Here is a 13,435-nt window from a genome sequence, read left to right as displayed (position 1 = left end):
CATTTTATCTGGGACCATGAGGTCAGTCCCAAATCCCTGGTTACTCAGCAAAAGTTAAATTCACCTTGTGCAAAAGGCCAGTAGGACGTAGGCCTTGTTCTGAAGTTCTACTTTGAAGGCTTAGGTGATGCATAGGCCTTGTGCTGAACTTCTGCCGAGGGGTGAATTTCTGGAATAAAGCTATGCCTGTGAGACACCCTGATGACAATCACATATTAGCTACATATGCCACTTAGCTAATAGCATAAGCTTTGAAAACAATGCTAAAAATCAATACACATTCCAAAATACTGTATTTAAGCTACTCTAGTATTTTCAGCAGAGCTAGGTGAGTGAAGTGACAAGATAATTAATCCAGGTCTGATTTCTGTTTATTGTAACATTCACTTGCAATGAAATTCATGCCGTGCAGTCGGCCTGCACTAGACCACATTAAACCCTCAAAATAGGATATAAGTGATGAATGAGACTTTCATTGTTCCACTGCATAGGGGTGAGATTCACCTTTAAGACCATAAGAATGGCCATACTGAGTCAGAGCAATGGTCCATCTATCCCAATATCCTGTCTTCCCACAATGGCTGGTGTCAGATGCTCCAGAAAGAATGAACAGAACAGGGAAATTTATCAGCTGATCCTTTCCCTGTCATCTATCCCAGCTTTTAGCAGTCAGAAGTTTAGAGACACCCAGAGCATGTAGCTGAATCCCTGATAGATCTTGGCTAACAGCTGCTGATGGAATTATCTTCCAGGAACTTATTTAATTCTTTTTTAAACCCAGTTATATTTTTGGCATTCACAACATACCTGGAAACAAGTTCTACAGATTGACCTGTGCATTGTGCCAAGAAGTACTTTCTTATGTTTATTTTCCAACCTGCTATTAATTTCATTGGGTGACCTCTGGTTCTTGTGTTATGTGAAGGGGTAAATAACACTTCCTTATTCACTTTCCCTATGCCATTCATGATTTTATAGACCTCTCTCATATCCCCCCCTAGGTTGTCTCTTTTCTAATCTCTCCTCATATGAAAGCTGTTCCGTACCCTTAATCATATTTGTTTCCCTTCTCTATACCTTTTCTAATTCTAATATTTCTTCTTTGAGATGGCGTGACCAGACCCACACACAGTATTCCAGGTATGGCCATTCCATGGATTTACATAGTGGCATTGTCATATTTTCTGTTTTATAATCTATCCCTTTTCCTAATGGTTCCTAACATTCAGTTAGCTTTTTCGACTGCCACTGCACATTGAATGGATGTTTTCAGAGAACTATTCAAATTGATGCCAAGATCTCTTTCTTCAGTAGTAACAGCTAATTTAGACCCCATCATTTTATATGTATAATTGGGATTATGTTTTCCAATCTGCATTACTCTGCATTTATCAACATGGAATTTCATCTGGAAATTTGTAGCCCCATCACCCGGTTTTGTGAGATCCCTTTGTAATTCTCCACAGTTAGCTTTGGACTTGAATCATCTGCAAACTCTGCCACCTCCGTATTTACCCCTTTTTCCAGATAATTTATGAATATGTTAAACAGCACTTGTTCCAGTACAGACCCTTGGGGGATCCCATTATCTACTCTCTTTACTGTGAAAAATGACCATTTATTTCTACCCTTTGTTTGCTATCTTTTAACAAGATACTGATCCATGAGAGTGTCTTCCATCTTATCCAGGGACTGCCTACTTTGCTTATGAACCTTTGGGGGCCTTTTCCAAGGCTTTCTGCAAGTCCAAGTACACAATGTCCACTGAATCAACCTTGTCCACGTATTTGTTGACCCCTTCAGGAATTTCAATGGATTGGTGAGGCACGATTTCCCTTTACAAAAGCTTGACTCTTCCCCCAACATATCATGTTAATCTATGTGTCTGAGAATTTTGTTCTTCACTATATTTGCAACCAGTTTGCCTAGTACTGATGTTAGGCTTACCAGCTTGTGAAAGCCAGGATTGCCTCTGGAACCCTTTTAAAAAAAATCGGTGATGGCATTAGCTATCTGCAAATTCTCTGGTACAGGGGCTGATTTACGTGATGGTATCACACAGCACAATTAGTAGTTCTGTGATTTCGTATTTGAGGTTTTTCAAATACCATCTGGTCCTGATGACTTACTATTGTTTAATTTAGCAGTTCATTCCAAAACCTCCTCTATTGACATCTCAATCTGGACAGTTCCTCAGATTTGTCACTTTAAAAGAATGGCTCAGGTGTGGGGGGGATCTCCCTCAGATCCTCTGCAGTGAAGATCAATGCAAAGAATTCATTTAGCCTCTCTGCAACAGACTTGTTTTCCTTGAGTGCTCCTGTTGCACCTCAATCATCTAGTAGCCCCACTGATTGTTTGGCAGACTTTCTCACTCTTGCTGATGATGGTTATAGCAGATCAGGGCATTCAGCATGACTCCCCATTTGAATGTCTGATTAGGACCAACTGGAAACATGGCCATGGAATCCCATGCCACAGCATGATTTAGGCCTGGTCTACACTACCGGGGTAAGTCGACTTAAATTATGCTACTCCAGCTACATGAATAATGTAGCTAGAGTCAACGTAGCTTATATCAACTTACTGTGGTGTCTACACCACGCGGTGGGAGATGCTCTCTTGTTGACTTACCTTACTCCTCTCATTCCGATGGAGTACCGGAGTCGTCCAGACAGTGCTCTGCGATCGATTTAGCGGGTCTTCACTAGATCTGCTAAATCGACCCCCCACATTGATCACAGCAGCGTCAATCCACAGTAATGTAGACATGGTCTTAGAGTCACTCTGTGGAGTTTAGATATTTCCTTGGAGAGGCTCTCTCCATGTCTGGCTGTAGCATGGAGAAAGAGTACTGTTCACTTAAGCACTTAATTAAGATACAAGTAGTCCCACATACATCAATGGGATTACTCATCTGCTTAAAGTTATAATGTGCTTAGGTATCTGAGTGGACTAGGGTGTTAGTACTCAGTCCTCACTACTTTCAACTGTGCTCCACCAGGAGCATATGTTACTTCTGCTCCCAGCTGAGAACAGTTGATGGACATGCAGAGATGGGAGTTCCTGCCTGAAAAGCTGTAAAAAGCTGCTGCATGAGAAAACAGTTACTGCTGCTTTTACTCAATGCAAAATGTAGATGAGAGAGGACCCCAGTCCAGCAAAACACTTAACCACATGCTTTACCTTAAGTATGTGAATGGTCCCACTGAAGTCAATGATACTATCCACAAGCATAAACATGTGCGTAAGTGGTTTGCTGGACCAGGGCCTTAGATTTTAATCCCGTTAACACTGCCTGTAATGCTCATGCAAACTGATAATGAATTTTTGCATACAGCCATAAAATGTAAACAATTTTTTTCAGGATGGTGTATGCATGATGTTTTTGAGGGTGAGGATAAGGTAAAGAATATATAGGGACTGCACTGTGGATACATTGTTCCTTCCTTAAAGGAATATAAAAGATCAGATCCTGCCAGATTCAGCAACCTTTCCCCATTTATAACTTTTTATATTGCTTCTGTTTTGTATTCTAATAAATCACAGTTAGATATGTAGGTTGACATTATGTTGACATAATGCTTTGAGACAAATTCAGGTATGTTAGCTAGATATGAGGATGAATGTGTGTAATGAAAGATCAATTCCCATAGAAAAGTGTCACACAGGTGGTTGTAATATAAAAGTTACTTAAGCCTTCAGGCTTATTCCACTCACACTGTATCCTTTTGGGGAAGTTTCATTTTCTTTTTAGAATCAGTTGACACCATGTTAAGTCTGACAAGCTACTGTTTGAAGCTATCCATTATCCTCTAAAATGATGCACTCTTCATGAGTGCAAAAAACAAGAAGAGTCTCCTGATGGCATTTCAAAAATCAAACTATGGTTTATGGGAGATCCCACTTCCATATGGAACAAAAACAGATTGTATGGTAGTAATGTGAAACACACAATCTGAGGTCTGAACACTGTACCAGAGGTGTGCACAAAAGTGGAGTGACACAATCCTCCGAAGACTTAAGCATATGCTTAACTTGAAGCATCTGTGAGCAGTGTCTTTGAACTTGACAGCAAGACTCACAAACACTGGAAGTTAAGCACATAGGTAAATCTTTGAAGGATCAAGGTTAGAAAAAATAATCAAAGCAGCTCTTCAAAAGTCCAAAATTCCTTCAGAAAAGTTGAGAAATCTTGGTTTCTGCCAGGACATGAGAGAGCTGGGAGGCAATATTATGGGACAGCAACATGAACATCTGAAATGCCTTATGAAGAGCCATTTATACAGTTTCCTGCTTGAAACTGAAATCAAAGTTAAAGAGATGCACTAAGCTCTCATGACTGGGGTTTGTATAAATTGGTACGCCATGGTTTCACAGCTTCTCTGTAAGGATCGAGAGCACAATACAACTAATTGCTTTTTTTAGGCCCCCATGTTCCAATCCACTTTCGTACATAGGAGGGAGCCTGCACTCATGGATCCAGGATTGTGGAACACCTCTGGAAAACAAGGCCCCTGCAGCAGAAAAGAAGGAGCAGGACTGGCACAGCTGAAGGCATCCATAACCAGCAGTGAAGAGAGGGAGAAAGGATGGTCTAGCGGATAGGGCACTGGACTTGGCCTCAAGAAAGCAGGATTCAATTTCCACCTCAAATGTAGACTTCCAATGCAGCAAGTCACCTCATCTGCCCTGTGCCATCCATAAAATAGGGGCAGCACTTCCCTACTTTGGCAAGGTATTGTGAGGATAAAATCCATTAATAGTTCTTAGGAGCTCAGGTACTACTGAAGGCCGTAGAAGTACTGAGATAGAGAGCTGTGCAGATGCATCCCCCTAATTTAGTATACCTCTCTCTCAGTAGTCTATAAAAACCTGACCACAGTTTAAAGCTTCCCTCCAAAGGGATGGCAGGCGGTGCAAACATCCCCAAGGATAGGTGAGAAGGTTAATTCTCTGCAGGTTTAGGAACGTACAGTTTGGACTTCCAGCAGAAGTGAATCAAGCACCTGACCTATAACTTCTTATTGTCCTCTTTAGGTAATTCTTACTCTTCTTCTAGAACTCAAAGGATGAGGAGGAACAAACACAAGTATTACAAAATACAAACTATGCACAAAATAAACCAGCCACCAGCAGTCTGCAGTTAGCCAGCCCCATCATAGCCAAACAATATATCACAACCAAGCAGGAAAAAAATATTTGCCAATATACACACAGAAAAACACAGTAAACAAGACTCCAGCATTAATGAAGAACATCAAGAAGCATACTACCAATGTTTTGCTGGCTTATTAGCATGAGTTCTTAGGAGATTTTAGCTTTAGAAAATTAATCCTTACCTCTCATCTTGGCTGAATGATGTTTTCCTCATGTTTCTCTATGAGTGATGAGAAAGACTCATGTTTTCATCAAAAAATACTTGCGTGGAAGGATGGAGGGGAGTGGAATGGGAAGGGAACTTAAAATGATAAATTTAATAGGGATGCAATTAAAATATTTATGTCCTGTATTATTCATCTTTTTGGGGGCATACATCTCTCACTCTGTCTGCTCCCACATATAACGAAGTGTGTGTTGGGAGGGGGGTAGGAAATCTCATGGGAATAAAAGAATTTAACATTGCTGGGTTTAGTGCTCATGATCCTATGTTATAAGCTACTAGAATCAAGACAGAATTTTAATGTTGCCAAGAAGTGTAAGGGCTAAAGAAAACACCAATGTCAACTCTACAAAACTTTTAGCCTGGAGAAAAGAAGTGCTGTTGGTGAAGCCACACCTTCCTGCCCTAGCAAAGAGCTCCACTTGCTGGCAGATGGCAGTGTTTGAGTTACTGTTTTCACTTAGTTACTGAGCCAAAAGTAAACAGGAGATAAATCAATTACCTAAATTATCGAAAAGGAATAAAGTGTAACAGTGCTAAGAAGCAGTGGATACAGAGAGAACGTGACAGCTTACATTCTTTTAATTATACTTCCTGGTTTGGGATGGAACTCCTGTCATAAAAAGAGTACATGGAAGTAGTTCAGGCTTATACAAAACAGCAAAATAGAGCATAGGCACAAAAGGCCTGATGCAGAGCCCATTGGATTTTTTCCATTGACTCAGCAGGCATTGGATCAGACACAAAATGAGACAGGGTCTCAGATTTCAAATGTATAGCTGTTTAATTTAATTGAATTAAGTTTCAAAGTATGGAGTGCACTATCAAACAGCATGTGGTCACAAACATGTCCCGGTTGGAGTTAACCTGCCTATGGTTGGCACAGAGAATGGGTATTGTAGAAATTATTCCAAGGCACCATAATATTATGCAAAAATATGCTGCTCTTTGTAAATTGCTTTGTAAATTGCCTTTATGAGTATTCTCCCACATCTTTATTTCTCATCATAGCCTTATTCTTTTCACCTGTACAGCAAAGTTGAATGTGGCCTGTAATTTTATCCTGCACTTCTTCAAATGCACATCATGAGTGTTTACTCATGTGGATAAAATTACATTTCATGGAGTATAACAGGATATTTTGTATGTAATTAATGAACAAAAACAAGTTAATACTATGCCAGAACTAAGTGTGAAAGTACATCACTCTTCTCATTCATTTAATTAAAAAATAAAAATTGATTTTCTAATGCCTGGGGGAATCTTGTGGAATAGTGCAGTGGTAGAGGACACTAAAACCTTGTTCTGTAGGAAATAAGAATGGGATGCTTTCAGGAAATGCAGGACTGCAACTAGAGTTGAATCCAAAATGTTAAGAATTATTTTTAAAGGATAAAAATGCATACAGTGTTCTTGGCTGTCATTAATTGTACTCAGATACAATAGGGCAATAGATAATTTGTGGCAGATAAGTTACTCAACAAATTATGCCTCAATCTGTTTTACCAGAACGTCTGAACAGATGTTTGAGTTTTCCTAGATTTGTTATTTGAATTTACTTGACTTTTTCAGGCAATTTAAGGCCAAGAACTGCTCTCTGGGTGCATCCAGTTCTTCATGCACAATGTTCACACTGATCACCTGGAATTGTTTCTGTTCCTTGACTTGAGGAGCATGTCTATGGTTCCTTCAGGCCTTTCTGATTACCACTGGGCCTTTGGCTCTCTAAGGGAGCGGTAGCACACAAAGATGTAGTGTGAAACTTTAGGCACGAGCTTAAGTACTCTCCTGCATAGGCATGGACTTAATCATATACTTGCGCACATTCCTAAACTAGCGCTCACTTGCTTCTTTTGCCAGGGCTAATGTGAGGGATTTTGAAAGCTCTGCTATGTCAAGCAGTGTCCCTTTCCAAATAAAATATACACTTATGTATAACTATATTTTTGATGCATAATTTTCATTATTATAACAAATACCATGCAAAGAGCAACTCACACTGGTTTTCCACATTGACTTCACAGGTATTAATCAGGAGTAAAGTCACTGTAAGTGAGATCAGACTCGGGCCCAAAGTAAGTGCCAGATGTGAAGGAAACAGTCTGATCTTTGTCTGGCAACGCTATTTCATGGGGAAATTTATTCCTCTGATGCATCAATTAGTCTCATATCATATAAAATAATGGTTTTCTGTGAGCACTCCTGATAGGAAAATTCTGATCATGGGTAAAGTGATTCATTTTAAAATTTGAGTGAATACTCATGGAAAATATTTTGCTTTAAATAAAAGCAATTCTAATAATGGAGAGCCTACAGTATTTACTTTGAAAATTCTAGATATATGATTGCCAGTATAATAAGCAGTGATGTGAGATAATTAAGACACGTTTATTTATAGATAGAGATTAGAGAAACAATTTACGTATTTTTTCCCCCACTGGTACAGATTATGTAAGTGGCCTCTAGAGGGATCCATTTTCTTGCTTTTCTGCTGAAGTCTCTGCAGCACAATTCTTGCTTTTGGCAGATGAACCTTTCAGCTGTGGTTAATGACAGAAAATGCTTTACATTAGTGATTGGTAGAAACAAGCCACAAATTTCAGATCCAGAAGCAAGCTCTCTGAAAACTCAGGGGTATTGAAAGGGTGGGGTTTCCTGCTTATCTCAAGTAGTAGGAAAGCCTCAAATGAGTCAGTTTAGCTCAGATGAAAAACAAAAATTCAGCTGCACATTTGAACTTTAGCTGATCTGGTGAGTCTGCACTATTAGGCTGGGAATCTGGCATGAACAGGCTCTAGCTTCTTGTGAGATTTCCAGTATTTCTTCCTTCTTGTTACAGCTATAGACAAGAAGTACATCAACAGGTAGCCAGGGAAAATTATCTGCCTTTGAATGATTGCCTCCAGTTTAGTGCCTGTTCTTAGTTTACCTGAATCTTTTCACACAGCCCTAGTCTAAATCTGTTTAGATAATTAAAATCAATCCATTAAAATACTTATGAGATCTAAGTTAAGTAAAGGACAGATGATAATTGTAGAAAGAAATAAGTACTCCTCTACCCCGATATAACGTGACCCAATATAACACGAATTTAGATATAACGCGGTAAAGCAGGGCTCTGGGGGGGAGGGAGGGAGGGGCTGCATGCTCCGGCGGATCAAAGAAAGTTCGATATAACGCGGTTTCACCTATAATGCGGTAAGATTTTTTGGCTCCCGAGGACAGCGTTATATTGAGGTAGATGTGTATTTAGCATCCTGTACTCTGTGTTATCCCTGTACAGTGGTCTTGCCCCCCACCCACGCACATGGAACCCCCCCACCGAGCCCCCTCCATATCAGGAGCACCCCACACCCAGAAACCCCCCCAAACCCCCACCCTGCCAAGCCTCACCCCCTGCATCAGGAGCTCCCCATACATGGACCCCCCACACACACCCCACTGAGCCCCAACCACTTTCATCTCACCTCCCTTGCAGAGTCCCATTCCCCCTGCACCCCAAAGTTTAAGCCTGTTGACTCTCATATTTTATTTCAGTTTGCAATGAAAAGGAAAAGCATTTAATTAAAAATATCAATATAAATTAGGCAGCACATGTGTAAGCTTTAATGTGTGCTTTGTATATTAGCAAAGCTTTAGAGTTAAACAATTTAAAGCTCCATCCTCAGGGTAAAATAATAAAACAAACAGCCATAAATTGGAGTGTAAACAAACATTTCTTATTATGCCAAGCCTGCTCCAAGCTGAATTATTTGATTAAACCTTTCATAGTCTAATATTCTAGACCATAGACTATCCTTCATATCAGCAAACTTAAAAATATTATTAAAAGCTTTCTAATGTTAAAAATATAAGTGATTATATATCAGCAAAATGTTAATTACTTGACAGCAGGTTAATCTGTTTGTTTTTAATTACCGTACATTGTCCTAGCCCTCTTTATATACTTCATTTTCCAAATGAAATGTTCTCTCTCAATGGATTTTAGATATTATCTCATAGAAACAAAACCTATTTTATTTTTGTCTCTAGCTGAAAATTCACAGAACCAACAAAAAGGTCAGACTTAGTTATTCTTTTTCAGATTGGTACTACTTAATTAGTAGTTTACATATGGTATGCCCCTGTAAAGCACATACTGTACTCAAATACTGGATACTCATTTTCTAGTGAGATTTTTGTGAGTTTATAATTGAGACAACAATGGTTTGATCTGACAATCCCTAATTTACCCAAATAATCTGGGATTTCAGCATGAGTAAGGACCACTTGCATGAATAAGTATCTGCAGAATAAGACCCTTACTCATGAAGGAAGGTTGCTATATTCTTTCATTTCAGATGAGTCCACTTTAACTCTCCCTTCACAGGACATCCCTTCATAGAATATTTTGCACATTAAATATTATTATCAGTAGTTTGTATTACGTTGCCACTCCGGGTGCAGTCCATGAAGGGATTTAGGCATGACTCTATGATGAGATAACTGGCTCTGTGGATGAGGGGAAAACAGTCATGTTATTCCTTGACTTTAGCAAAGCTTTTGATATGATCTCCCACAGTATTCTTGCCAGCAAGTTAAAGAAATATGGGTGGGATGAATGGACTAGAAGGTAGATCGAAAGCTGCCTAGATCATTGGGCTCAACGGGTAGTGATTAATGGCTCCATGTCTAGTTGGCAGCCTGTATCAAGCAGAGTGCCCCAAGGGTTGGTCCTGGGCCTGGTTTTGTTCAATATCTTCTAATGATCTGGAGGATGGTGTGGATTGCACCCTCTGCAAGTTTGCAGGTGACACTAAAATGGAAGGAGTGGTAGATGCACTGGAAGATAAGGATAGGATACAGAGGGACCTAGACAAATTAGAGGATTGGGCCAAAAGAAACCTTATGAGGTTCAACAAGGACAAGTGCAGAGTCCTGTACTTAGGACTGAAGAATCCCATGCACTGCTACAGACTAGGGACTGAGTGGCTAGGCAGCAGTTCTTCAGAAATGACCTAGGGGTTACAGTGGACGAGAAGCTGGATATGAGTCAACTGTGTGCCCTTGTTGCCAAGAAGACTAACGGCATTTGGGGCTGTATAAGTAGGAGCATTGCCAGCAGATCGAGGGACATGATCATTCCCCTCTATTCGGCATTGGTGAGGCCTCATCTGGATACTGTGTCCAGTTTTGGGCCCCACACTACAAGAATGATGTGGAAAAATTGGAAAGAGTCCAGCGGAGGGCAACAAAAATGATTAGGGGGCTGGAGCACATGACATATGAGGAGAGGCTGAGGGAACTGGGATTGTTTAGTCTGCAGAAGAAAAGAATGAGGGGGGTTTTGATAGCTGCCTTCAACTACCTGAAAGGGGGTTCCAAAGAGGATGGATCTAGACTGTTCTCAGTGGTACCAGATGACAGAACAAGGAGTAACTGTCTCAAGTTGCAGTGGAGGAGGTTTAGATTGGATATTAGGAAAATCTTTTTCACTAGGAGGGTGGTGAAGCATTGGAATGGGTTACCTAGGGAGGTGGTGGAATCTCCTTTCTTAGAGGTTTTTAAGGTCAGGCTTGACAAAGCCCTGGCTGGGATGATTTAGTTGGGGATTGGTCCTGCTTTGAGCAGGGGGTTGGACTAGATGACCTTCTGAGGTCCTTTCCAACCCTGATATTCTGTGATTCTATGACCATGCTGCACATCACAACACCTAACTTTTAGGCAGCTAGAAAACAACAGCAGCAATGCTGCAATCCATAAAACTGGCACCTAATATTAGGTGCCTAGCACACCCTACAGGAGGAATGGGGAGAGACAGGCATCTAAACATTTGATCCACAGAAACTAGTGCACTAGGATGGGTGTTGTGTGAGCCAGCCAATGAGAGATGCCAACCACAGGGTGTGTTCGAAGCCCTGCCCCCTCACAGACATGGATGACCAAGACTGGTCTGCAGAGCTGTGTCTAGCTGGGCTAGCGACCCATGAATAGGAACCCCTCTCGTGGAGTCAAGTGGCTTACGTGCCTAAGTCATTTCTTGTGAGAATAAGCTAGGCACCTGCTTTGCTCTACACCAAATGGGGGAGGGGAGAGAAAGAGATGGTGATGCCCCCCATTTTACTTGTAGGCTTAGGGTTAGAGCACTCACCTGGGATGTTGGATACACAAGATATGATCCTCTCTCTCTGCCAGAGAGGAAGCAAGGATTTGAATAGGGGTCTGCAATACTTGTCAGGAGAGTGCTCTAACCACTGACCTATGAGATGGTTTGAGGTGGAGCTCCCTTAATCTGTCCTGGAGAGACTGTTCCATTTTGGGTAAATAATGAAAGAACTGTTGGTCCACGAGGATGGGAGCTAGAATCTCCCACCACCCAGGCAGGTGCCCTAACCACTGGGCTACCAAGTCATTCTCTCTCTCAAGCCCTATGACTGTTCCACTGTGGATAAATAGTCATTAGGAGAGAGAGAGTGACACACACTCTCAGTAGGAGACAGATTCCGTAGTGATTACGGCACCCCTAGTCAGATCTGCCTAGAAAATAGGAACAGCAAGGCGCTCCATCAAGCCAGCACGTTACGAAGTGGTATATTAATTTAGATGGAATAAAGGGGCTCAAAGAGTCAAAGGTGTTAACATGATCCTGAAACTGACCAATACTAAACTATACTAAAGAAGGTTTGGGGTGTGGTATACAGAGACCTCAGCATGCTTAGTCCCACAGCAAGCACACCATTAAAAATCCTTTTCACCTTTTATTAAAGATACAGAAAAGGGAAAAACAGTTAAAGCATTTGAAATATAAAAGTAATAAACAAGGTTTTCACTTTAACAATATTCTTTGTTCCTTTCTTTCTAGCTTCAGGGAGTCTTCAGAAGGAAAACAAACCATGTCTGACAGTCTCTTCGATAGTGATAACTATCTTTCTCGGGGAAAAGAGAAGTTAGTTAATATGGGCTGGAGCTGTTGCTGCTGTTGTTAAAGTCCGATCCTGTCTCCTAGACGACAAAATGAGACGAACACACACAAAAGAACAGCAAAGATAGAAAATGCAGCTTTTGTCTCTGAGATTGACTCTCACTTACAACCTTATGGCTGAAAAACAAGCACAGCACATGATCTGGTCAGCTACTCTGAAATCTCGTGAACTTGTACCAGCATCAGGCTCTTTACGGGGTGGCTGTTAGCTGCCTTTCTGGTCACAGGCTTACCTCAGTGTTGCAAAATATGCAGCCTGGGCCAGCTAAGCCAGACTCTTATTAGACAGAAGGAAAAAGGAGAGAGGAAAGAGAAGAAATAAGGTAGGAAAGGAAAAGGAAATATGGGGGAAGGGGAACACAAAGTCTCACTTTCTATGTAGTTTTTGGAATTTAGCCAGAATTGGTGAAGGTGACAATGTCATCTGGGTCCCTCTGTCTGACCTGGTCTGGTCAGGACATTTTTCAGGATTAGGATGAAGAAAGTCTGGGATCCCAGGACACTTGGGGGGTGCGGAGAGAACACAGACATTATGCATGGTGAGTTTAAAAGACACCCCCCCATTAAAATCAGAAGAGGCTCATGTAATCTCACCCACAAGAAAGTGGGTGGCGCTGCCACAGGGACAGGGAGTTGAGCTGTCCTGCCAGACAAATGCCATATCCCTCCTTCACAGGCTCAGTGACCTGCCACACCCAATTCATGGGACATCCTGTAAGAAATGTCCCTCCATCATATCCCAGAGGTTATCAGAAATTCCCTGCATTTAATGGCTGCAGAAGCCCATGGATTCAAAAGGCTGATGCAATTTGATCTCATACACTCTTGGTGGGGAACAGCATCCTACCATGGGAACCGAAACAAGGCGACTTCTCCCTGGGGCTGGGTTCTTATGCTGCCGAAACCTGCAAGGGTACTTGCAACTCATTGGAAAAAAAAATAAAATCCACCATAAACAGCTTTCTCCACTGGCACTCACATAGCCAAGATCAACTGGCAGCCCTGATTCAGCAGGGAAGGGATCAGTTCAGGTGCAGAGAAGGGTTCCTAGGATGATCAGAGGAATGGAAAGTCTATCTTATGGCTTGTTT

The 13,435-nt window shown here is 41.3% G+C and overlaps 1 long non-coding RNA gene across 1 annotated transcript in view; it reads right to left on the bottom strand.

Annotated features, from left to right (window-relative positions):
* Positions 1 to 7,818: 7,818 nt before the first annotated feature.
* LOC117883171 overlaps positions 7,819 to 13,435 on the bottom strand; it is a 32,055-nt gene continuing 26,438 nt past the window's right edge. The window contains exon 3 of the long non-coding RNA XR_004647195.1: positions 7,819 to 7,923. This is a non-coding gene — a long non-coding RNA (uncharacterized LOC117883171). The remainder of the gene's footprint in view (positions 7,924 to 13,435) is intronic.

Source organism: Trachemys scripta, chromosome 9 (genome assembly GCF_013100865.1).
Source record: "Trachemys scripta elegans isolate TJP31775 chromosome 9, CAS_Tse_1.0, whole genome shotgun sequence".
NCBI lineage: Eukaryota > Metazoa > Chordata > Testudines > Emydidae > Trachemys > Trachemys scripta.
This window is presented reverse-complemented; position numbering and strand designations above follow the sequence as displayed.